This window comes from Opisthorchis viverrini, assembly GCF_000715545.1.
Source record: "Opisthorchis viverrini unplaced genomic scaffold opera_v5_529, whole genome shotgun sequence".
NCBI lineage: Eukaryota > Metazoa > Platyhelminthes > Trematoda > Opisthorchiida > Opisthorchiidae > Opisthorchis > Opisthorchis viverrini.
The window spans coordinates 221,255-229,838 of record NW_008752191.1 but is presented as its reverse complement, the minus strand read 5'-3'; positions in this window follow the sequence as shown (position 1 = coordinate 229,838).

Genomic DNA, 8,584 nt, shown 5'->3' with positions numbered 1-8,584 from the left:
CTTCTATCGCCTAGGCGCATAGTATTTCATCTTCGGTCACCGCATCCGTTATTGCACGTTCACCTGGGGATCCGCCCAGAATCGATGCGAGTGTCGGGCCATGAGCGGTTAGTAAAACCATCATGTTAACAAGGGTCTACCAAGTGAGCCGTTGATATTGATTTCGTGGCACTTAGGCGCTGCTGGAAATTGTTGCTAATATCCTATCGACGAGTCGCTTGCTCCGCCTTCATGCGACACATGCCAAACAGGGAAAGATGCGACAATCATGCAGAATTCGTATGGAATTCTGGTGGCGTTACTCTCCAGGTGTGCAGTCGGTTTTATTCTAGACTCCCAGATACTGGTGTACGTTCTCCAGTCCGTCAAGACAAGCCAGAAAGTGCGCAGCCTCAAATCGAGTTTACCAAATTGCAAGATGGACGCATATTACGTATAAAGTGAGTTCTCGATAAATACGTGCAAGAACGAATTAGTAAGTTACAGGATATATACCAGGAAATTCAAGAATATATCTCATACGATTCGTGCAATTTAAAACCCAGACGTACGTCTGGGTTGTTGATACACACGCACGTGTATCAAGTGCCGAAGTGAACACTGTAGAGTATGGCCACATGCAAAAAATACTCTTCTAATAACTTCCACTTTATTTGGCCCTGTCAGATGGCTTACCTTTCGACAGGAGGAGGAAGTCAAAATGCCTGGAAATTAATTCAGGTGCACGCAACTTTTTCCCTCAGCCGCCTGGTTTAAAGTTGAGGCTCTCAATTACTTCCAATTTAATTGGCCATGACATTGTGCTATAAGTAGCTGCCGGTTACCTTCTCATTGGGTGTTAGAGCCCTTCCGCTCAAAATGTTCGAAGACTAGGTCCATTGAATAGAAGTCACGTGCGGCTGCGGACTAAAAGAAGCCACGTCCTGATTGGGCAAACTGTCGGTCAATCAGACTACAGTGTTCATGTCTACGCGCTTTTCGTCTGCTCACGGAGACTATAGCTGAACCCCGTGGAGCCCCGTGGGAGGCGTGATAACTTTACTTCGTTTCCAAAAACGCTGGTTCAGGCCATCACACTTTTTATGTGCCACAGGGGCCCGAACAGTCATTCGTAAAATAGCCCGAATCATTGACCCCGGATTCGAAACAGGTCTGACACATGCGCCAGTCGTCAAAAGAACCCAATCCCACTGGGCTAATGAGCCATGGGTAGCATATAGCTAATATTTAATATTACTCATAAGGTGCAAGAACATTATGCCTCGGCTTATCAAGTGCGAAACACTAGCGAGTCAGTTGAAACCATTTTGCTTCTCGAAACAAGACTGGTTGGGTTATGCTCTGAAGCTTTAGAGGTAGCCGGAGATGAGGCAGACAAAACTTCCGTGATAAAAATGACTCAAGACGTGGCGATTATGTGAGGTGAAAAGTTGCTTAGGCGGTGGTGGTGGACTTGTTGGTGCTCTGGCTTTAGGTGGTTGTGGACGCCCATGATAGCAGCAAGTGTCAAGGTTGGTTAAACCTTGTGAGTACCTGGAATCTGAGCAGGGAGACCATCGCACATTTGAGGAGATCGGTGAGTCCTTTTTCGTGCGTAACGTTGTGTGCCCCTCAGACGGGCTCATTGGCTCTCCGTTGCACCTCTGCAGATTTGTATGGTCGCCTCCTGCCATGCTATTCGGGCTTGGACGACGTACAGCTTGTGAAGTCTGACCTATTTTGATAGTACCGGTGTGATAGTTGTGTGATCAGAGGGCCCTTCTAAGCTAAGGACGATTCCCGGTCACCTGTTTGTAACGTTATTCGCCCTAGGACTTTTAGGTGATTTACCTGGACCCTTAAGTTATTATCGCGGTAAGATTTGAAGGTGCTGCCGAAATAAATAACGAATAAAGACCATAGCGGTAAAGAGGATCAGTGCACAATTTGTGATCACGAAAGAACAAGTGGATATAAATTATTACTGATAAAGAATCAGGCGTTCTTCCTCAAGCGTAAAATGGTGTAAAATGGTCGAATTGTATTCTTTCACGTCGCAAGGGGATAATTTGTATGGCGATATAGTGGGTTGCGGGTCATTTGGAGAAGTAAGGAGCGGCCGTGAACCAGGCACCAAGCGTTGCGGTAGGTTGCAATGAGTGAGTCTCGAGTTTGAAATCATTCCAATCAATCTAACCTCTATTGTTCTCTGGTTTAGTTGACCTTCTGCGTAAAAGTATAGGCCATTTCGGACCCCATAAGCGACCGTTTCTGACGGTATGAAGTGGTGTCGCACCCCATCAAAGGCCTTTGAAAATACTAGATAGATTTCATTCACCTAAACTGTTGGGTCCAATTCCGCGGGTAGGTTTTCATTCGCAAATCGTTTTGTGAGGCATACGCTTTGGGATCCGCACCAGTGCTCCTTCGGTGGCAGTGGACTGCGCACATTCGAATGTTGTTCGCAATTGATTCATCCCAATTGGTCAAATCACTATGGAGAACAACGACAAAACAACGATCTGTCGGGTAGCTGCGTTGGTCTTCTACACTCTTTAAAAGTTCACGTGATGTCTAACCAATTCCACTATCTGGTGGCAGTGAATGTGGTACAGGGCTCTAGAATTACGAAGACGTACACTTGCCAAAGTAGTCCGCTAGGCAAGGCTGAGATATAAAGGTTGTGTCGTCAATACTTGGCGTGGCATTTTATTCGGGGTTTTGAGTTTGCTTTCTTTAATCACAAGGAGAAGAGCCACGCTAATCGAGACGAGAGAATAAATCCGAATTGATTCATATAAAGTGGTTGTGGCGAGGAGTGACGAACACGGAGGTGTTCTTGGCCCAGCAGAACATTTATCGCCTCTTCCAAGGAACTCCTGGAACCATCGCGTGAGAACAAAGGCTCAGAAATTCTCCGTCGGTCAGCACGTTCGAGAGGAATACGAGTTGTGCTTCAAACCATAGCCGGCGAAAGTGCAAGATCACTTCAGGACAACGCTAACGTTTCGGTTTGTTCCAACACCCTTGTGCCGCTGGTTATGTTGGTGAGATTACAGTAGATCTCAGCTCCAGATACGGCGTTGTTCATTTGGCTGTTGACAAAATACACTTGCATGCCCTTCAGTGACCCTGTTGGAATGGAGTTTTAATCGTTAGCCCGTACCAGCCATTGCAGGGCTGGAGTATCTTGATTCTGGTGTGGTAGTCGAGGTTAATACCAACAGTTGCTAGGATGATGCAGAATGTAAAAGCACATGGGTATCTGTGACTGTGGAAAATTTCAGCTTATCAGGCCCCATAAAATTACCTGATCATCATCAAAAAGCGACTGTAAAAATCACGGCAACATCGCAGGAGGATCACTGTTGCCATAAATTATTTAAATAATGATCAAGGGAAATAGGGCTGATATAAGCGCATTGATAATTTTAGGCGATATAGTTCGCGCGTGAATTCAGGAGTGTCAGTGGACTTTTTTCTGAATAGATTTTGGGGATATGCTATGAACCGTAAACAGCGGCTTAAGTGAATGCACCCGACTAAGCGGTCGACTCAGTCGCATTTATCAGTGCCCCTCGACTTTAATAAATAAAATTCGATGAGGCTTCTAATCCTTTAGTACCAACATTCAAATTTTGCGACAGTTAACCCCTTCGCCATGCTGATTAAAGCTGACAGCAGTGACTCTAGGGCTGTTGATCCAAACACTTACCTTCAATTCTCGCCTAAATCAAGTTACTGTTCAGCTCGCGCAGAAACATCTAGTTAAAATAGTTCTTTTCCATCATTCTAGAATTTTTGTTTCCAACAGTCTTTATGAGTCTGCTGTCCCTTTTCAAAGCAACAATCCGTACAACGCAGTACCCCTGAAGGTCAATAGCCGAGTCGGACACCACCACAGATCCCTGTCTACTTCAATCTTTGGTTGCATATGCCGACTCGGACGAAAGATGTCTCCCTTATTCGTCAGCACATTGGCAAACTCCGAAAGCAACACCGGCGAGATTATTCGGTTTCACCATGATCGTGACCCCGATCATGATAGCAAATGTCAGAGGCCACGCACCCCAAGAAATAGTTTTCAGTTTCAGTTAAGTCCGGCATGCTGGATCACAGAGATAATGTTGCTCGTCATCAGTTCTTGTTCTGGTTCCTTATTTTCCGTGACTGGTAGCACCCAGGTAGCACCAGGTAGCCAGGTAGCACCCCGTGCTTGTTGTGTCTCGCCACCTTCAGTTTCATATGTTCCATAAGAAAAGATAAAATTGCCACTAACTGGCTTTCTTCGCTCCAGATACTCATCATATTCCGATCATTCCGCTGACGGCATTACCCATACCGCGTCGGATAAGGCCCATTATTTGTTTCACACAGTTGACTCAACCGAAAACCTCACCACAGTAAGTTGACTCAAACGTCATCACGTGACACGTCATGCATAAGGTTTCATATGACGCACACCGCCTACAATATAAAGATCACCGAATCGTTGGACTGGATCATAAATTACACTGACAAATTGCACTGAATGCAGAAACCATCACATTGGCTAAAATATGCGGAACTCCGCTGCAAATTTAAAGAACACAAAATGGTACAAGAACTCATTAGTCACTTTCTTTTTAATCTTCACCAAGCTCAATGTGGTAACTGTTTCATTTCGGAAGTCATGAGCATCTTGCCGTATGTAAGTTACAAAAACGCAGTTCGTTACTCTACAACCTAAACATTCGACGCGTAGGACGGGTACGTAACCGTACAACACTTAGGCAAGTGTTTTTAAAAATGGATGAAAAAAAGAAAAACACGATAAACATCAATGAAGCGCGCTGAATGACCCAAACTACCTCAGTATCACACTGGCGTTAACCTCGGGATACGAATCACAGTTCAAGGTTGAATTTTATCGTGTGCATTCGTCAGTAAGTGTATGAGTGGAGGATCCGATCCATGTGCTCACCCGCCGGAGAGTCAGATTTACAAAAATGACCATATCGCCCTAATCGCCCATACCACCCAAATACCAGCACACAGCTCTTACCTGGTTCATCGCAAGGTACCGTTGACGACAACCTGATCGGTTATAAAACTTTTGCAGCAAGCTTTCTAAGTCCATGGATAAGCTATGTCACTGGTCTACTCGAGTTATTTTGTCATCTGAGCCTTGTGAAGTACTCATTCGCCATTCACAGGAAACTCAAACCGTGGACCAGAAAATAGAGGGAATATTTGTCGCTCCTTTAAACTCGTGCGTTACAGTGACTGTCAAACGGTTAACTCCATAGCGGGAAATATACCTTGTATTATCATTATTGTAAAGACGCACCGAAAGCCGTGCCAACATCATACGTGTTTTACTTCACTTTTAGTTGGTTATCAACATCATTAACATTATTAAGGAAAATGAAACCTCATTATCCCAAAGATAGTGCGTTGCGTGTGAAATTCGATGAGTCTGTGACCAATTTTGTTTCTATATATCTGAAAGCAAAACACTTGAAAAATTATTATAATGTGTCTCTAATCAACTGCGGAAATTGAGTAATTGTGGAAGACAAGGGAAAATCATTTTAACGTACATGAAAATATTTTCTAGCTTGGCTAGATTTGAGCACTTATAGTACGCGTCGCGTGCTTAAAAATACTCCAGATTTTACAGCACCCAATTTGTTTGCACGTTTCAACTTCTAGCATTTTATTATTCCTGGCGTCGTTCACGTTTGAATTTTGTGTAAATTGGCTTGTGTTTGAAATCTATTTTAATTAAAATGACTGAAAGCAACAACGCTCGCGGAAACCGCATTATTCTTTTGAAAGCCAACATTAAATAGGGGCACCAAGTTGAATCACTTTAAACTCCGCACTTATCGGGCATGACTCAAGTCTGAACAAAAAACATGCTTGGTTGTTTGCGAAACAGGTGACAAAGGATACGCTGTGGAATTTCGTATCCACCCAGTAGATTGCCAATCGCTTGATGGACTCAGTGTGGTAATCCTCACGCGGAGCAATGGGGCCTCGCGCTTCCTCATTTCCATTCGGTTGTTAGTCCTGTCCTGTCCTGAGACATCTGAGAAGAAAAAACGGCACGTTTGTTCATGGCATGTCAGACGTCGCCATGTTTTTATTGTCTTGACAGTCACGCCACAAAACACATTAGGGTCAACATATCAGCCGCAAAACAGCTATCGCAAGGAAATGAGGGTAATTTTTATCGATAGTCCGAATTCCGCTATGGCGAAATCATTCCGATGAGTCTATGCCGATTGTAGGAAGTGCTGGATCCAAGTTTCGGACCTGGAATTGCTCACCTGTGGGTGTATGGTCAGTTGAACTGTAAATGCCAGATAAGCAAATCAAGACCATCGTAACTAGTTCACTAGTGTAAGCCAGATACCCCTGATTAATGAAGTGCAAAAAGACCAACCTGTTCATGCTTGAGAAATTCGGTTGATTTGCATGACATCCCGAAGAAATCTTTCCAGCAGGATTCCAGCGGGCGCAGTGCCACCTGACTTTAAAATCCTGTGAGGCACGTCAATCGATTAACGCTTTGCGTGTCAAGTATGGCTGGTAATCCCTGTCATGGCCAAGGAAACGCAATGCCGATGGGTTTAACTAGGTGAGAAACTCATGCAGAGTTTACACATTTAGGGTAAATGCACTATAATGATTAAACTGAGTGATACACGTATAGTCTATGAAAATCCAGAAAAAATGTACAGCTAAAAAATGAGCAGCCAGTGCTTATTGACGGACGCTTGAGCCGAGAGAATGAACCTTATTAGGCCTTGTTAACCATGGATTCCACACAAAACCCCATAATTTTTTGAACTATTGGTAGCTCGGGCGAGTTTATTGTTTGTTGATCAGGTAGCTGTTGATCTGTTTGCCGAGCTTGGCAGTTGGCTTGCAAACGTTTCGTCACCATACGTGGAGGCATCATCAGTGCGCAGTTAGTTGTGTACTTCTTGCTTGCTTGCATGCATATGTACAGCATTCGAAGGCTAGCTGTTATCTTATGGCGTGATTGGCTACTTGAAGTGTAGTGAATTTGGTTAATTTTTCGGTCCGTCTGTGATCTTTGTTGCGTTGTGGTCTGCGTCCCTTTGTATTGACTGGTTAGCCCAATGCCTTCTATTTATAGTAGCTTTTTCTCTCTGGCCTTGATTAGCATTGCGTTGTGGTTTCACGTTATCGGGTTTTAATGGTTGCTTGTAATGCTATTATCCTCCACCTTGGTTGTTAGTGTCCCTGCGCCCACCGGTTGATTTGGTGCTTTGGTCGGGCACCTCCTCCAATCCAAGTGATGTGTCCGTTTGAATGATGCTTTTCCATTAGCGTATGAGTTCCTTGACTGGTTACCTGTTACCGCTCTAAGATATGCGGTTCTGGCGTTCCATTGCTCCTAGTAGCTGGTAAATGGGATCAATTTCCATATGTTTATTGATGGCTTCTTCGGTAGATTACCATGCTTCCACAAACTTGCGTTCACTTTTTCCTTGCTTGGGCCAGTATGCAAAAGTCGCCAGTAGAACTCTTGTTCTTCCTGGTCTTTGTGTTCGGAGATGAGGGAGGAGTTATCGTGACTTTTTGTGGCAAGTTTGGTTCATGTGTTCTGATGAAAAATTTCCTCCCTTTTTGTCCTACATACCGTTTGTCGCAGCGTGTTCGCAGCCTTATAAGCGACGATTGTGTTGAGCTGTCGTGACAGCCTTGCCGTCATTTCAGCGGTGTTCCTGATGTACAAGAGTGTGACTCGTTTGCTTGCATTTTATCCTGTTGCATAGATTGTAATTGGCTTCCTGAGTGTTCTCAAGATAAAATTCCTCGGGTATCTGGGACAACCTGCATAGCCGTTTTTCTTTTTTGACCTAGTGCTGCAGTGTGTCCCTATTCGCTTGAAAAGTGGCTGAGAGCAGCTTCGTTTGTGGCAATTCGGATGGCTTCTGTGGTAGCTGATGATTTGGTCCGTGCTTGTCGCCCTTATGTAGACCTCAGTTTGTAGCTGTCCGTTCGGCGATCTAGTGACAAGAACGTCCAGAAACACCAAATTTCTTTTGTTTTCTTCTTTGGTTGTGAATTTGATGTCTTTAAAAACGTTGTTTAGCAGTTGGCTTGCCCGTTTCACTTCGCTCATTTTGATGATCACACATCTATCATCCACGTGACGGGTCATTATTTTGGGATTTATATCTGGCAACAGCTGAGATTGCATGGGTAGTGATCTTTATCTCTTATGGAGAACATATCATATGACACAAGATCTGATTGTTGGGATTTAAAATTGGCGGTCAATAACAGTACGAGTGAAAGTATAACAAAAAGCGTCCTGCCTGAAAGGTGACAAAAACGAAAGAGCTTCAAACTCCAGGCAAGTATGGGGCCAGAGTGATGGAGCCGGGGAAGCAGCAGAACTCCCACAACATGGCCGGCCAATTTCTTTTTAGGGGTAAAACTGTTACCATCTCCGGATTTAGACATGATGCATTGTAACCTGGACTCCGTTGTAGCGAATTTTCTACACTCACGGAAGAGAAATACCGTTTCATCTTTTCTCCGAAGAGGACCTGGTTTCAACCTTTTTCGACGACGCTTGGTA